The sequence below is a fragment of the Apodemus sylvaticus genome, chromosome 8 (assembly GCF_947179515.1).
Source record: "Apodemus sylvaticus chromosome 8, mApoSyl1.1, whole genome shotgun sequence".
Lineage (NCBI taxonomy): Eukaryota > Metazoa > Chordata > Mammalia > Rodentia > Muridae > Apodemus > Apodemus sylvaticus.
The window spans coordinates 119,806,756-119,825,739 of NC_067479.1; the positions used below are offsets into that span (position 1 = coordinate 119,806,756).

General features: G+C 40.4%; 1 pseudogene; it reads right to left on the minus strand.

Moving 5' to 3' along the window:
* Window positions 1-1,845: 1,845 nt before the first annotated feature.
* On the minus strand, window positions 1,846-14,053 carry LOC127690898 (PRAME family member 8-like; annotated as a pseudogene).
* Between the last annotated feature and the right edge of the window lie 4,931 nt (window positions 14,054-18,984).

The following is an 18,984-nucleotide window of genomic DNA, read 5'->3' on the forward strand; positions in this document are numbered from 1 at the left end:
CCTTCCAGTTTCTGTTTGCACCCAGGAGCTGACCCTGTGCCACAGCTCTCCAAACCCATTCTTCTTGGAGAGAACTGACCTCCCAGGAGTATGACACAAAGGCTTGCAGGAGTGACAAGCCACAGTCAGAGACAGCAAGACCAGCTAACACCAGAGATAATCAGATGGTGAGAGGCAAGGGCAAGAACATAAGCAACAGAAACCAAGGCTACTAGGCAACATCAGAACCCAGCACTTCCACTGCAGCCAGCCCTGGATACTCCAACACACCAGAAAAGCAAGACTCTGCTTTAAAATCACATCTCATGATGATGATAGGGGGCTTAAAGAAGGACATAAATAACCCCCTTAAAGAAATACAGGAGAACACAGGTAAACAGTGTCTGCTTTCAAAGACACCACCTGAAAAAGTTGCTCAGGTGAGGAAGGATGGAGAACTGTTCTGCACATCAGGATGAGTTTTCCTTTTACTTTAGAGATTGTTAGGTGCTTGATGTGGGAATGCTAGGGTGGTAGTACCTGGGCTGGGAATGGTATCTTAACTGCGTTACACAGGTCTGTATCTCTCTGTGTAATGTGTATGTTTTGCATGCATGCACTTATATTCATTACACACACAGGAGTTAAGATGTGTGAATAGGATTGAATGGAAGTTGAGTTCCACAGAGTTGGAAGGATAAGAGCCTACAGGTTGGTAGCAGGAAAGAATCCTAAGTACTGTAAAAGCATAGCAAGTGCTCTAATCTGTTGGACAATCTCCATTGCCTCTAAGGTGTAAAAAATTGAGGTAGGATACACACCAGAAAGCACAGTACTCAATAGTCTATAAATAGTAAATGAGTTTGCTCTATAGGCTGGCACCATCTGAACAACACAACATAAAATACAATATGCGTGTGCTTTTGTAACAAAACAGTGCTGAGGTGCTGAGGCAGAGCTACAATGCTGAGGAAACAGTCTTGACATGGAGCTGTATCCAGAGTCAATGAACCAGAAGATGCAGAATGAATTTCCTCCATAGAGGACTTCATTGCAAAAATCATGTCTTTTTCTTTTTTGGTTGGGGATTTTGGTTTTTTGAGACAGGGTTTCTCTCTGTTCCCCTAGATGTCCTGGAACTCACTCTGTAGACCAGGCTGGCCTCAAACTCAGAAATCCTCCTGCTTATGCCTCCCATGTGCTGGGATTAAAGGCGTGTGCCACCACTGCCCGGCCAGGCCCTTGTCTTAAAGAACACTAGTAGCCCCTTCTGCATTTTTGTCCCTGCAGTTCTTTTCTGTAACTAGGGGACTGGGATACAGGCCAAAGATAGATTATAAATCAAGAAATAAAATAATAATATAATATTGATAATAACAACAATAATAATAGGACACTGTTAGCACATGGAGAATATCAATCCCCAGTGGGTTTGAGGAATAACAACCTGATTATCCTGTCTCTACCTTTCTGTGGGTGAAATGACCTGGAAGGCAGACAGGTCCTCAGGAGATGGATAAAGTATGCATTCCACTTGTGCTGAATAAGTTGTATTGTGGGACCACACTTTCACAGATAAAGCTATTCAACATTTTAGAAGAGCAAGAAGATAGACTATGGTCATAGTAAGTCCTATGATAGCCCATCTCTGGGAGAACTGATTGTTCTAAATCTCCCCCACACACCATTTCTAGAATGTGCTTGCATTCAGGGTCTAGTGTAGGAATGACACTGAGTCCACAGTCACATCACATCACATCACAAGGAAGCTTCTGGACAGATGTTGGTTTTCAAGAGCCACTCACAAGTAGTTTGACAATTCTGTGTACATACTCACCAAGGAGCCAAAGAGTGGGAAGTAAAGAGTAAAATACAATGTCATAATTGACTTTAATGCTACCAATATGTCTTACATGATAATTTCTTTGATCATACATCATGAGGTCATAGGATACTATGAACACAAACCTAAAACTGAGGTCAGTGACTCAGTAGATCATGAGAGGAGAACATTCAGTTCAGAGATTGGCCATATATTTACAACATGGGGAAGTCACTGGCGATTCTGTCCAGATGGGGGCACATTTAGAAATGCAGTACCGTCTTTCTGTTTCTACAAGACACCTGATGTTATTATCTTATTCTTCATTTCAGGTGACACCTGTGGTCTCCATACACAGAACACCATTTTGATTCCAATGGATTTGAAACCACAAAGTTCCGGAACCCCGTGATGAACGTACTTCCTCAGATATCATGTCCTAGCGTCTAGAATCAACCTCTTCTTTACCGCCAGCAACGGCAAAGTCTGGTATTCATATCATAGATGCAGTGACTCCAACAATAACAGCAGGTTTCTGAAGCAAATGTGATTGTCTTGGGCTGCCTTCTGGCCCTGAGAATGTCCATGAGATTTCGACACAGTTGGGAAAATCTGTCCACTATAAGATAACCCTCGTGATCATAGCACTCTAGTGGGGCAGGGTACTGCTCAACAACCAGCTTGCTTTGATTGGCCATGCATTGCAGAAGCTCCTTCATTACAGCAGTGGAGACGTCATTCTCATAGATATCGACAGAGGTGAGCTGTGAGCACTGGCCCAGAGCAGGCAAAAGGGTTTTGAGCTGAGAGTCCTTCATCCTGCAGTTCTCTAACTGCAGGGTCTGCAGAGTTTCAGAAACATTCTCTAGGAGAATTCAGAGACTCTTGGAACATGATTTGGGAAACACTACACCATCACAGTGCAGGTGTTTCAATTGATAGAGCCTCTAACACACTGACGTGTGCTTCAAGTCTGACTTGGAGAGTTGGCAGACAGTCATAGACAAGGACTCTAAGGGACTCTTCAGGCATCTAGAGAAAGAACAAGAAAAATTTTCTGACTCATGGTGCTGGAGGACACTAGTAAGATTGATACTGACACAGAGAATCCACATATGTGGAGTCAATCTATGCTTATGTTGAAGGTCCACCCTGGGGAAACAGCATGATGGTGTCTCCTCATAGCATTGTTTGCTGAAGCATATTACACTCAGGTAGGGTGGGATCAGACTACATGTCTGCAACAACCCTTCCTCACTCTGTCAGAGAACTAGAGTTTGCACCATCACGCTAGGAGAGCACACCTAGAAAGAACTAGCACAGAAGGGTTCTGGCAATATCTTGGCCTATGTCCTGCAGACTTTATCCATGTCCCGGCAATCTCCACAGTCTTTATCCCTAATCACAGTGTTTCACCTCTGACACTGATGACCCCCACCACAGTGTCACAGATTTCCCGTCTACTTAGTCAAAACTTGTGTTCAAATCTTTATGGAGAAGTAGAGGCTGACTGACTCCAATAGAGGAACAAACGGATTCCTGTTCTCACAAATCTTTGTAGAGGGTAGTTGTGGAGCCTCCCCATATCTGTCATGTTACCTTGAATCAGTTTTGCCTGGATCACAAAGGGTAATATGGAAAGCACACTTACAGCATCTGACCCACACAATGGACATGCTTACAATACAGCTTTCTCAATATTCCTTACCCCAGCCAATACTCTTCAACATAAGTGGAGACCCAATCAAGTGAGCTCCATTAAGAAGGAAACAGTCCACACATTGATAGTGTAATAAGGGCATCACTGTAACATCCTCTATGACTGTCACACCTGAGATGCCCACAAATGATTGAAGTAAAGGGAAAGGTTGTTGCTATAACAGAAACAGATCACTATCCTTCCTTATCTGAACAACAGTTTCATGTTGTCACTGGAAAAGTAGCCACCATTCATGGAGAGGTGTTGGAGATAGTTGAGGTTGGAGAACTGAGAAAGGAGTTTGGCAGCACAGTCCTTTACATCTGCAAAATGAAACACACCACTAACTGAGATCCTCGATCTTATTTCCCTTAGATGGAATTTGCGAAGATTTCTCATCAGGCCAAAGCAAGGTGCAAAGCAACCTAGAAAGGATAGGTCCTGTTTTGTGTATATTTCCAATTCCTCAATATAGTTTGGCTGAAAAATGTTCAAGATCTCCCTGATAATCTCCACTGGGAAGTGACAAATCTTCATCTTCAGACAGCATAGCCTCAAAGAGTCTTTTCTCTGCTGGGCCCATTGTAGTAAGCATGTTTGATGTTGTTGCAGAGAGAAGTCAAGGCTCAGGTCAGTGACCACCTTCAAACGCTGCCTCAGTGCATATCTAGGAATGTGCTTTGCAACTTGTTTCTCATTCCCAGTCTTTGCTGAGCAGACTTCATCCTTTCTTCCAGCCCATACATCCCAAAAATCCTGGTGCACATCTCTCAAGTCCAGGACTTGAAGCTTCCTGCTTCTGTGAAAGATAAAGGCAAAGTTTCATAATGTAAAATGAACCAACATGGAGTAAGCCTGGATCCCACATGTCTAAGATCAGCTCCATCAAAGTACATTGCACCAAGCAGGCAAGGAGCTGCATCTGGAGACATGACCCACATCCCTTCATTCATTTGCTCTTGACTTGTGTCTATTCCATATCTAGTGCCTGTAGGAAAGGCACAGAAAGGCTCATCCTAACATGGTTCCTTGTACCCTGAGCTGTCCTGACCTATGACTATCATTTAGGTCAGTTTTCAAATTGAATAGTATTTCCACAAATCCCCATGTCAATGGCATCATTATCCCCTGTGCTGTTTCCCCCATTCTTCCTGCCCTAATGTGTATCTTACCACTATCCCCATGATTCCCCATTTAGCCTCCTTGGGCCTTGCTTACCTGGGACTAACATTCTGTGTCAGCAGTATATCTATGCCATCCAGCACAGCTTGCAAGTCCTCCACATAAGGGGTTTTCATCAGCGCCCCCACAGGGAGGCAGGGAAAGGGCCAGGCTGCCACCATTGCCTTCAATATCCGTGTGTGTCTTCCATTGAAGGCCTCTAGGAAGAGTGGTGGGGAAAGCCCAGTGGGCAGGTGATCCAGATCGGAGAAGTTTATGGCATCTTTCCTCAGCAGCACATCCAGTGCCAGCTACTGGAGTGTGGGAGGGTTGTAGGTGCTCATCCTGCTAGATATTCAGTCAGAAGCAACCTGGTGAAGCATTTAGGAGACATAATTTCAGGCTAAGTTTTCAGAAGTCCTATTTCTCACATATTGCATGAACCAGAAGTATAGAGCCCATACTCTGGCAATAATAGAGAACACAGTCTGCCCAATTACACAATCCTGTGGTCTCCAAGCCACAAGTTCATCACCCTCAGCATGTGGATTCTCTTTTAAGCACCCTCAGTAGAAAAAGTTATCCACTGTTGCATGGGATATCAACCCATGCTTCTCTTAATCTCATGCCTAGTATAAAGCAAAGATTCAGATTGGACAAAGTCTTGTTTCAGGAAAAAGGACACTGAACATCTTTGCAGGCCCTGAAAAAAATATTCTGCTTATGTCGCAGATGCAACCAGGCTTATTGTCCTTACAATAGATTGATCCCTCCAGGGAAGGGCTAAGGAGATCCTATGAGATGCCTGTATGTATGTATCACTTAACTCTTTGAAGGCCAGGGTGAGAAATCTGGGCTATATTATATTGTTTTGGGAAATGAGGTAAAATTCATAGCCACCTGGATATATAATCAGACCACATCTAAAATGTAAAACCTATGCCAGGTGGTTCTGGCACATGCCTTTAATCCCAGTACTTGGGAGGCAGAAGCAGGCAGATATCTGAGTTAGAGGCCAGCTAGGGCTACACAGAGAAACCCTGTCTCAAAAAACCAAAACAAATAAATATAAATTAATTAATTAATTAAAGAAGTAAATAAAAATAAACACATAAATACATAAAATGCAAAACCTAACTAAAACCTGCAACTTTCCCCAGAGATTTGAAAAGCCATGCTATTGAATGAGAGCGCCTGCTCATGTGAGTCTTAGAGGAGAAGCCAAGTTTACATAGGCTACAGGGAGAGGAGTTTCCCATGACAAGTTAGAGTTCAGACAAAGAAAGAGATGAGACATTATACCTATCAGCACTTCCAAATGTTTATACTTTAAAATATGTTATTGCCTAGAAAAGATGCTTCCGTTCAGTTGGCTCTCCTTCCAATCTTGAATGGAACTCATTATGTAGCCCAGGCTTACTGTCACACACTATGCTCCTGTGTGTGGTTAGCAGCCTTGGATTTTCTTTTTTTCCTCCACTATACATGCCTAGAGCCCTTTGCTTTTAGAACTCTGTGTAGATGCCAAAAAAGCCTCTAAAAAACATAACTGAAGCCCTTTAGAGGAAGAGTTGGGAGAATTTCACACCAGTCTAATCTATAAAGTATATTTCATGCTAGTTCAGGTTCAGGAAAATCAAGTAAAGTAGGATTTTAGGGGCTGGAGAGATGGCTCAGTGGTTAAGAGCACTGCTCTTCTGGAGGTCATGAGTTCAAATCTCAGCAACCTTATGGTGGATCACAACCATCTGTAATGAGATCTGATGCCCTCTTTTGATGAGTCTGAAGACAGCTACATAGTACTCACATATAATAAATAAATCTTTAAAAAGATAGTATTTTAAATGTCTTCATTGAAGTTATTCTGTAGTGGGGTCTGTTTCCACTACACAAATGCTCTTCCATTCAGCAAAAATTCCAGATAATCTACTTCTTTTTATTTTATTTCATGTAATGATGAGGTTTCTTCTTGTAGCCAAGTCTTGCCTGCATTGTGATATTTTGCACCCAGTACATTCATTTGGTTTCCAGGTGTGGTTGCTATATACATTTTTTTTTACATTCCTGGATATTTACATACATACACACATACATATCTTACACAATGTCTAATCACCTGGACAACAATGAAGCAACCACATTTCTACAGCTTTAGATCCTAGGTGAGCTGTGGCTTCAGGGACACAAGCCAAAAGCCAGAATTTCCGGCTTGTGTTCCTGAAACCTTCTCAAGTGTAATTTGTAAGGTCTACTTTAGAAGAAATTCTAGTTCATATACTTGCAAAACCATAATCTGTGAAACATAGTTTAAGAGACTACAGACGGATTAAATTATAAAGATGAACCTAACTGAAATTCCAGATAAAGTCTAGAAAACTGGATGAAACCAGAAGGACCAAGAGTTCCAGCCCTCCTATGGAGCTCTGAGGGATTAAACCACCAATCAAGAGCACACATGGAGGGACCCATGGCTCCAGCTGCATATACAGCAGAGGATGGCCTTGTTGGACATCAATGGGAGGAGAGGTGCTGGATCCTGTGAAGGCTCAGTGTCCCAGTGTGTGTGTGTGGGGGGAATGACAGACCAGGGAAGCAGAAGTGAGTGGGTTGGCCAGCAGGGGGAGGGGAATGGATAGGGGACTTTCAGAGGAGAAAAGAGGAAAGGGAATAGCCTTTGAAATGTAAATAAACACCAGGCAGTGGTGGCACATGCCTTTAATCTCAGCACTTGGGAGGCAGAAGCAGTGGCAGAGGCAGGCAGATTTCTGAGTTCAAGGGCAGCCTGGTCTATAGAGTGAGCTCCAGGACAGCCAGGACTACACAGAGAAACCCTGTCTCGAAAAACCAAAATAAATTTTAAAAAAAGTAAATAAACAAAATATCTAAAATATCTTGTAATAAAAAAAGAGTTCAAGCCCAGATTCTTCAATGACATTCTATCTTTAAAACCTCAGCAATTCCCATGTAATCCGATTTCTCATTAAAACTGAAGTCTATCCTATTTAAACAATATACACTGGAAATGAAGTTATAGCTAGATCATGATAAGGCTAGGCCAGCTTGCAGGAAACCTCCTTATGGAGGTAAATTTCTTACCTGATATGGACACTGGCTCCAGGGTTCCTACTCCCAGCAGGACCAGGCAGTGATCCAAGCTTGAGGACACTGACATGTCTTTGCCTTCCTCTGAGCCTTTTATACAGTTTTCTTCTTTCATCTCCCCATAGCCCCACCTTCCTCACACAAGCTTCTTCTTTCTCATTGGTCCATTGAACCCCCACCCACTCAATCCTGTTAAAGAATTCCCCCCCCCCACACCCCAAGACAGGGTTTCCCCCTGTAGCCCTGGCTGTTCTGGAACTCACTTTGTAGACCAGGCTGGCCTCAAACTCAGAAATCTGCCTGCCTCTGCCTCACAAGTGCTGGGATTAAAGGGGTGTGCCACCACGGCCTGGCTTTTTTGTTTGTTTGTTTGTTTGTTTTTGTAAAGATTCACATTTCCTGCTGTTGGTTGATTGAATCAGAGTTTCTGATTCAGTCCTCCAAGGAGGATCTTCTTGTGTGAAATCAAAAACACAGAATTAAAAAGTCCAGATTCCACTGTCTGCTTGACTGACTTATGTTGTGTTAGTTCATATCTACACTTGTTTATATATGGATATAATTACTCTATGTGGTTTTAATGTCTCTGTTTGTGCATTTGTTTCAGTGTATTCATTACTGTGAACATGTACTTGACTGTGTAGGGAGTTGCATTTTAGCAAAAGTTTAAATACCGAGGTTTTCTCTCAAAACAACAAGACCACAACAATTAAAAGCCAAATACAAAACAAAGAAAGAAAGAAACAAAACCCATATGCTCATGTTGATGACGTGAAAGTGTTGCAGTTGGTTGCATGAACCTGCAAGCCTTGCTACAGAGAAGTTTAGTTGGGATAATGTTTGGTCAAGGACTTTAGAACCATCATGATCAAGATGGGTACTTAGTTATAAGTGTGAAAACCAAGATCAAAGCATTATGAGATGGAAGTCAAAGAAATAATAAGGCTCTAACAACACAGCTGTGCAATCCCTGCACGTGGTACACACCATTGAACTCTAGCAGTAAAGGCAGGAACATGTCTGAGTTTCAGGGCAGCCTGATCCAGACAGTGAGAACTAATTTCTTTAGCCATGCATAGAGGTACACCCCTTTAATCATAGCACTCAGAAGGCAAATGGAGGTAGATCTCTTTGAGTTCCTAGCCAGGATGCTCTAGAGAGAGAATTCAAGGACCCCCCAGAGCTGTACAAGGTGATACTATTTTAGGGATGACAGGGGCGTGGGGGCTGGCAGGCAAAGCTTTAATAAGCACCCATGCATTCTCAGTATTTGGTGCCTACCTTTGATTCTAGTAGTCTAAAAGCAAACACAGGAGGATCTCTGTGGGTTTCAGGCCAACTGGATCCACACAGTGAGAACTTGCCCAACAATATCAAATTCCAAACACAAAACAGTGGTACCTTTCTCGAAGAAAACTGTAGAAACCTCAGTTCATCAAATGGACCTTGAGAACCTATTTAACCAGTGACCCTAGACAGGTTTAGAGTTAAAAGTACTGGTTCCAAACTCGAAGACCACAGTTGTATTTCTAGATCCCAGGAAGATAACACATCTGAAAGGTTTTCTCCCACCTCCACACGTGCACCATGACAAATGGCCCAATCACCAGTAATTAGAAATCAAAACTTGCTGGGAATTTGGTACCTGCCTTTAATCCTAGAACTTGTGAGGCAGAGGCAGGCAAATCTCTATGAAATATGGATCCCCTGTGTATTATCTTGGGTTCTCTAGAGTCAGAGAATGTATGGGCAGACTCTATATAGTTAGAAAATTTGTCGATGACTTACAGTCTGTAATCCAACTCCCCCAAAATGGGCAGCAGCAGCTGTGGATGGAAGTCCAAGGATCTAGCAGTTGCTCAGTCCCACAAGGCAAGCTGGCAAGGAAGAGTGAGTAAATCTTCCTTCTTCCAATGTCCTTATATATCTGAAGTAGAGGGTATAGCCCGGATTAAAGGCTGTAGGTCTCCAACAGAGTGTGTGGACAAGATTAAAGGCATGTGGGTCTCCTGCAGACGGTGTGGCTTAGATTAAAGGCATGCACCTCTATGCCTTTAATCCCAGATGACCTTGAACTGGGAGATCTACTTGTCTTAATCTTCTGGAATTCATAGCCTGGACACCCCTTCATTGAAGGGGTTCTGCATCTGTAAACTGGCTCAAGACTGTAAATGGATTCACTGGCTGAGGTTGCCTTTTGCCATGATCCAATGCAGCCTTTCTATTATTTGAGGATTTTTCTGCTTATACAGATCAAACAGATATGCAGTAGGTTTCCTATGTATTTCATCCCTGGAAACACCATGATTGATTAGCCAGCACCAAAGGTTCAAACGACTTATATCATTATAAATTCCACCTCTCTGCCCATTACAGGGTATGTTATTATAAACATTGTTTTGTTTACGCTGTCCATTATAATAACTACGATCACCTTGTCTCTGGCAATTCAATGCTGCCACCTGGCCCTTGTTCACTCGGGGCCAAATTAAACCCATTGAATTTAATTCATCTAATTGAGCAGCAGCATCTCCAACCCTAAGTTCTGGCACAAGGAAAAGGGCAAGAACAAAACTCTTTAAATGTGCTGGTGCCCCTCTCACCAGTTTGGGTCTTATAGGACTGGTGAAGGGCATATCTTCAGGACCTTCCCACTGTGGAGGATTGGGGTTTACACAACGTATCCACTCTAACATTGAAATTTCCCTAAGCCTTAAAATACCTTCATCAACACTAAGCCAAGGGATATCAGGCATCTCCAACTCCTTTTCAGTAGGCCATCAAACAAGCTTTTGACACCTTTTTTTTAACTGTGCGAACTTCCATGTTAAAACTAGAATCTCCACTCAGAGGGCCCATGCCAATAAACTCAGCCTGCTCTACTTTTATGTTCCTTTCACCATTATTCCACACTCTTAAAATCCATCCCCATGCATATTACCCAGACTTCTGCTTGAATGAATTAGCAAACTCATTAAGCTCCTTATTAGTATAGTGTATTTCCTCATGGACTACACTTTCTATCTCCCCTTTAGGGGCCTGCTTTGCCTTGAGTCTGGTTATAGGTCTAGAAGAAACTATTGGTGGGCCCCGAGAAACATCAGTATTTTCAGCAAAAGTCACTGCTAGTTTATCAGGCTCTGAGGGATTAATATCCTCAAGTGGAGAAGGCATTATTTCAAGGGGTGGGGCTGAGGGTACTACTTCTTCAGGTGGAGCAAATTCTTAAAAATCTGAAGATTCAAAGTTCTCAATTTCAACAGGGTCTTCCCACACATCCCCATCCCAAGTTATGGGATCCCATTCTTTGCCAATTAATGCCCTTACTTTAACTGCTGACACCTTCTGAGGTTGAGACTTAAATTTTCGCTGTAATTCAGCCAACCTTATAATGAGGACTTCAGTTTGATTTTCTGCTACTTGAGGTCTATGGCTGCTAGAGAGTAGATTCTTTTCAAGGGCACACTTAGCAACTTTTAGATTGTTTACTTGAGTCTGGAGTTCTTCAATTTTATCACACAACTCCTTCCTTTCCTTCATTGTTTTTTCCCCCCGAGATGCTAAGAGCAACCAGCCAGCAAAATCATTTTCTGATTTTTTTCCCCAACTTGGAGAAAGTATTGTATAACACCAAATCACCTAATTCATCAAGATAATCAATGGCATTAGCTTCTTTAATCTTAAGATATAGTTTCATCCATGGGTCTTCAATATTCCCCGAGCTCCCAGGAGGGAGAGAATCTGGAGAAGTTTCAGTAGTTGAAGGTGATATTGGATCAACCAACCAACTCCAAAATTTTGAAACATTCATCCTTATACTTCTGCTTCTCTAGAACCACTCCCGGTACCAACTTAGTTTGGGTTCTCTAGAGTCACAGAACATATGGATAGTCTTTATATAGTTAGGGAATTTGTCAATGACTTACAGTCTATAGTCCAACTCCCCAACAATGATCAGCAGCAGCTGTGGATGGAAGTCCAAGGATCTAGCAGTTTCTCAGTCCCACGAGGCAAGCAGGTAAGGAAGAGTGAGAGAGAATCTTCTTTCTTCCAATGTCCTTATATATCTCCATCAGAGGGTGTAGTCCAGATTAAAGGCTGTAGGTCTCCAACAGAGGGTGTGGCCCAGATTATTAGCTTGTGGGTCTCCAGCAGAGGGTGTGGCCCAGATTAAAGGCATGTGCATCCATACCTTTAATCCCAAATGATCTTGAACTCGGAGATCTCCTTGTCTTAGCCGCTATGCTTCAAGTTCTCCATGCCAAGATCCAGGTCAGAAACTTATATCTCTGAGCCTCCAAATTAGGTTCATAGGTGAGCCTTCCAATTCTAGTCTGTAGTTCATTCCAGATATAGTCAAGTTGACAACCAGGAATAGCCACTAAAATATCCAAGATTATTTTATAGTTTCTTATTCAACTGTACTGTAATCTAGTTAAAGGGTGGCATTGAGAGATAGAACTACGTATCAATTTACATGTATAGAAAATTTTTCATATCATATCTAGTGTCTTACATCTATGAATTCTTAAATTATATTTATCTCTAAAGATCCCTCATTAATTATGATTATTTCAAGACATTTATTTAGAAATTTAGTATGTCTCATAGTAAAAACTTTATTGCAATTGAAATTTTAAGTTTCAAATATCTCCCTTAATGATTATTATGCCTTGTTTTAGAATACCAGCAAGAAGTTATGAGCTTTTTCTGGTAATGATTTTTGCTACTGATGAGATCAACAAGAATCCTTATCTTTTACCCAATATGTCTTTGATGTTCTCCATCATTGTTGGTTTGTGCCAAGATACATTGAGAGTTCTGGATATATTATATTCACAACAAAACAATAGCATGGATTTTATTAATTATATCTGTTTAAAATATGAAATTTGTGATGTAGACATTAGAGGACCATCTTGGAAAACGCCCTTAAAACTTGCCGTTCATTCTAGGACACCAAAGGTAAGAATGTATGACACTGAATAAATCAACAACATTAAATTCCATTTAAATGTGCCAACAATAAAAATTTTAAAGCATGAATTTATGAGTGTTCTGCTACAAATACACACAGACAGACACAGACAGACACAATATATATCACTGTATAAACATATCACAATATAGATAGATAGATAGATAGATAGATAGACAGATAGTTATAAAGGAATTAAACAATCAGGTCATAAATGTACAGGACAAACAGTTGAAACTGTGTTCTAGAAAATTCAGACTTGTTAGGAACAGACTAGAATATAAATGGAATAATACATGCTATTTAGAATAAAATCATACTCTACTTGAGAGGAGTTTGGAAAGGTGTGCAACATTATTTGTATATAATTCCAAAGATTCTAATAATCATATTCCACATGCAGATATTTCATCTACTCTTTTACATCCTTTAGGTTTTCTTTGGACCATTTAATCCTAACTTAAGTGACCATGACCAGTTTCCTTATGTCCACCAGGTAGCCTCCAAGGACACACATTTGTCCCTTGGCATGGTCACCTTGATGCTTCATTTTAGATGGACTTGGATAGGACTGGTCATCTCAGATGATGACCAGGGCATCCAGTTTCTCTCAGATTTAAGAGAAGAAATGCAAAGTCATGAAATCTGTTTAGCTTTTGTAAATGTGATTCCAGAAACCTTGCAGACATACCTGACAGAGTCTTTGATATATGATAAGCAAATTATGGCATCTTCAGCAAAGGTTGTTATCATTTATGGTGAAATGAACTCCACTTTAGAAGTCAGCTTTGGACGATGGGAATATTTAGGTGCTCAGAGAATCTGGATCACAACTTCACAATGCGATGTTATCACAAATAAAAAGGAATTCAGTCTTGATTTCTTCCATGGGACTGTCACTTTGGCACATCAAGGTAGTGAGATGACTAAATTTAGGAATTTTATGCAAACTGTGGATACTAACAAATACCCAATATACATTTCTGAGTCTATACTGTGTTGGAATTATTTCAATTGTTCAATCTCTAAAAACAGAAATAATATGGAACATTTCAAATTCAACAACACATTGGAATGGATAGCACTGCACAAATATGACATGGCCCTGAGTGAAGAAGGTTACAATTTATATAATGCTGTTTACACTGTGGCCCACACCTACCATGAACTAATTCTTCAACAAGTACAACACAAATACTATACAAATACAGATACCAGCAGAATACAAAGGAATATTTACTGACTGTCAGCAGGTTAAGTTTCTTATATTTCATTATGCGTAGCTACGTCAATATGATCTTTAAAATGGACCCAGAGAAACACATGTACATTTTTTAGAGATTATTCTCTCAGCAGAAATATTTCTACACTACAAAACTCCCTAATTAATCTTTTACATGGATGAACATCATGCACAAGGAAAACATTTAATAGGAAACAATCTTATTTTAAGATATCAGAGAGTTCTGTGAAAACACATCTCAACATTTCATCAAATTTTTTCAAAAGTCAAAATAATACCCAAGGGTTATATAATAAAGACTTATGTGATGACTAGAGTAGAATATTTTTCTAAAGAGTGATTTCTCCAGAATCAGTACATGTGCTGTATCTAATAGTTACTCATTTAAATTAACAATGATTTACAAAGCCACAAATGATTAAGACTGTACACATTATTAAGTTTATTTTTATCTCATATTTGTTTATTGACTATACATGAAAGGTCAACAGACATTCTTTATTTTCACACATATTCAGAATTCCTGTTCATTTGCTCATTCATGGCTACATTTTTAAAAATGTATTTTTGACTAACATGGACACACACATGCACTCATACACATTCACTCACACCATGTTACTTGTTATATGGTAATCATTTTTCTAGACCATTTAAACATGGATTATTAATATGAAGTATATGAATTTTCAGATATAAATGAGTTATTACTCCCGTATTTTACTACACGGGATCACTTCAATGCAGCTGTTTTTGTGAAAGTCATTAAGAAATTGGGGGAAATTCTCAATTTGGCTCTCCCTTTATTGATATGCATATGTAAACATCTAATGAAGGATTTCATTTAGGTGTCTTCCTTGCTGAAGACCAGGGTATTTGTTAACCCTGTTGGAGAATTGGTTAACATGAACCATAGGGAATATCAGTGTACAGAATATGACATTTTCATCATTTGGAATTTTCCACAAGGCTTTGGATTAAAAGTAAAAATAGGAAGCTATTATCCTTGTATCCCACAGATGCATCAATTTCATATACCTAAAGATGTGGAGTGGGCCACAGGAGAAACTTTGGTTGGTATTCTACAATTTTTAGCTTTTTTCAAGATATTTAATTTTTAAATATGAGGCACTCAAGTAATATCTCTGTGGTTAAGACCAATTGCTACTCTTGCAAAAGAACATTCTCAGTTATAAGCATCAGAATGTGATTACTCCTAACTTCATGTAAATCTGGTGTTAGGGATCAAAGGCCTCTGGATTCCATGTTTGTACCCAAATGCCAATTTACCCCTTGCCCGTCCACTGTCACTGCCCGGAGCACAGAGAGGGTTTGCACTCCATCCCCCTGCAAACTTTCCTGAGTGGTTAGCCCGTGTCTTGCCAGGCCTCTCCAAACTCACAGACTTCATCTGCGGAGAGGACAAGAGGACAGCGTGGAGTTACTCCAGCGCTCAAAAAAAAACAAAAAAAAAACAAAAACAAACAAACAAACAAACAACAACAACAACAACAACAAAAAAAAAAAACCCGCAGCATGGAGCACTATCTTCATCTGAATGCGCAAGTGAATGCGGTTCCATTCCACAATGCTCTGAGCCCGGGAAGCTCAGCAATCTGAGCTGACCAATGCGCACATTCAAACTCCCAGCCCACTTTCATTCACAAAAAATTAAAGACAGGAAATGACAACAGTCCAGGAGGCTGGATGCAGGGCGGGCGCTGTGGTGATGTCAGGGGTGGTGCCAGCAGTTGCTGGGTGACGGACAGGGACGCCAACATGGCGCCTGCCAGGGGCTGAGGTTCACAATCACAGGGTGGTGGCAGGGCTCGGTGGACGTCAGGGGGCATGGCCAGAGGTTGCTGGGTGACAGTCAGGGAATCCAACATGGCTGAAAAAAGCACATGAAACAAAATAAAAGAGCAAAAGGGAATGAGGGGATGAAAATATGTGTGGCCATTATGGACGAAGTATGGAGGTTCTTCATAACCTCAAAAAATAGGACTGTCCTATCCAGCTACATCAATCCTATGTATATACCCAAAAGAATCCAAAAACAGCATTACCACAAAAGGTACCTGCGCGCATAATACTTACTGAAATTCTATTCACTATTAAAGATGCAAGTCAGCTTAAATGTCCATCAATAGATGAAGCCAAATAAAATGTAATTATGTTTACAAAATGGAATTTTATTCAGCTATAAAGGATACAGTGGCTTAAAGGGCAAAGTACTTGTCATACAAGACCAACAGCAATTTTAATAAGCAGAATCAACATGAAAGTGAAAGAAGAAAATCAACTTGACAAACTTGTTCTCTGACTTCTACAGGCACTCTGTAGTACAACTGTGCAAACACTTACTCATAAAATATCACAGTTTCAAAAAAGTAATAATTTAACATTTTAAAAAAGGAGTGAAATATGTAACTTGCAAGATAATAAATGGAAATAGAACCCATCATATGTTGAGTGAAATAAGCTAAACTAAGATAAATATTTAATGTTTTGTCTTATAAATCTCTCAAGACTTTATTATGCATGTATTTGTGCACATAAGTATATTTGCATGTGTTTGTATATCATGAATATAGAAGGAATACTATTTGAGAAGTGGAAGGAAACAAGCAGTAGGGGAGAGGAAAGAGAACAATAGAAGTGGTCATAGTGCAAGTGCAAAAACCAAAACAACTTAACAATGAACAAAGCCATAAAAAAAGCACACATTAAGATTGTTTTCATGGGACTGGAGAGATGGCTCAGCAGTTAAGAGCATGACTGCTCTTCCGAAGGTCCTGAGTTCAAATTCCAGCAACCACAAGGTGGTTCCCAACCATCTGTAATGAAATCTGATTCCCTCTCTTCTAGTGTGTATGAAGACAGCTATAGTGTACTTAGATATAATAAATAAATCTTTTTTTTAAAAAAAAAAGATTGCTTTTATGTTAGCTCAGTGGGCTCATGCTAACATACATAAAGGCAAAACACACATACACATAAATTTAAGCCAAAAAAAAAAAAACCCTCAGCTGGGAGGTAGTGATGCAAACCTCTATTTGCAGTACTTAGGAGGCAAAAACAGGCCTATATCTTGAGTTCCAGGCCAGCCTGGTCTACAGAGGGAGTACCAGGACAACCAGGGCTACACAGAGAAACGAACACTGTCTTGGGGGTAGGGGAAAGGAGATTGTTTCTATGCAAGAGAAAAGTGAAGGTGAAGATGATTTACACGTTTTCTGAAAACAAGTGGTAATTTGCCCCACAGATTTATAGACACAATCAATATGGACACTGCTGAGCACTGCATGAAGAACAGTTGTTCAGTATCTTCATAGTTCTAAAAGACAAAAGATAAGTTGCAAAGCAAGCCATGAATTATTTGAGAAGATTAAAAATTATACCTGGAGGCTAAGAGGATGGTTCCACACTTGACTTATAAGCACCAGAACCTAAGTTTGATCCCAGAACCCACAAAGAATTACCAGGGTTACAAAACGGCACATAGTTAGTTGTAATCCCAGTCTTGAAGAGGCCAAATCCCTGTGGCTCTCTGATCACCTATCTCAAAGGAAATAGAAAGTGTCCTGAAGACAACATGTAAGGTTGTTCTCTGGCCTTCACATGCACACATATGCACTGGTATGTTGTGTGTACATACACATATACGCTTTTTTTAAAATAAAAAAAAATATTTTTTGAGACAGGGTCTCTGGCTGGCCTTGAACTCAAGAGATCCACCAGCCTCTGCCTCTGAAATGTTGGGATTAAAAGGATATACCATCATCCCCAGCTTAAGATATTTTTAAAATAATCCATAAGGGGGACTGGACAGATGGCACATTGGTCCTTGCTGCTCTTGCATAGTATACAGCACACACATGGAAGCTCACAATCACTTGTAACTCCAATTCAAGGGAACCCAATGCTCTTTTCTAGCTTTCTTAAGACACTAGGCCTACACATGGTATGTATGTATACATATATACACACATACATGCAGGCAAACCCTCATTGTTAACAAATAATTCTTAATATATAATTAACTTTTAGAAACCTACAGGTAAACACTGTAGCACAGAAAGACCTATAATTCTAGCAACTAGCAAGCCTGATGGAGAATACCTAGCCTTCAAATCCAATCTGGGCTACAGAGTGAATTCAAAGCCAGTTTTGGCGTTAGAAAAGAGGAGGAAGGAAGGAAGGAAGGAAGGAAGGAAGGAAGGAAGGAAGGAAGGAAGGAAGGAAGGAAGGAAGGAAGGAAGGAAGGAAGGAGGGAGGGAGGGAGGGAGGGAGGGAGGGAGGGAGGGAAGGAAGGAAGGAAGGAAGGAAGGAAGGAAGGAAGGAAGGAAAAGAAAAGAAAAGAGAGAGAGAGAGAAAGAAAGAAAGAAAGAAAGAAAGAAAGAAAGAAAGAAAGAAAGAAAGAAAGAAAGAAAGAAAGAAAGAAAGAAAGAAAGAAAGAAAGAAAGAAAGAAAGGAAGGAAGAAAGGAAGAAAGGGGAAAGACAGAATGCCCTTCTAGCTCTTGCAAACTTGCCTAGCATGTTTAAGGACATAAGTTCAACCCCTGGTACCACAAAGCAAACAAATCTACAAGAATATTTAAAGGTCAGTGATAAAGCAGTTTACACAGTTAGCACAACTGTAATAGACTTCCCAGCTAACTATAGAAAACAATTATTAAACATGAAAATATTTAAAAAATAAATTTGGGGAATCTGGAGAGATGGTTCAGCAGTTAAGAGCACTGACTGCTCTTCCAGAGGTCCTGAGTTCAATTCCCAGCAACCACAGGGTGGCTTACAATTATGTGTAATGGGATCTGATACCCTCTTCTGGTGTGTCTGAAGACAGCTACAATGTGCTCATATATTAATTAATTAGCTAATTAATTAATAAGTCTATCTTTTTTAAAAAAAGGTGAATTTGAAGTAGTGAGATGGCTTAGTAGACTGCCACCAAGTCTGATGATCTGAATTCAAGCCCTGAAACCATTACATGGTA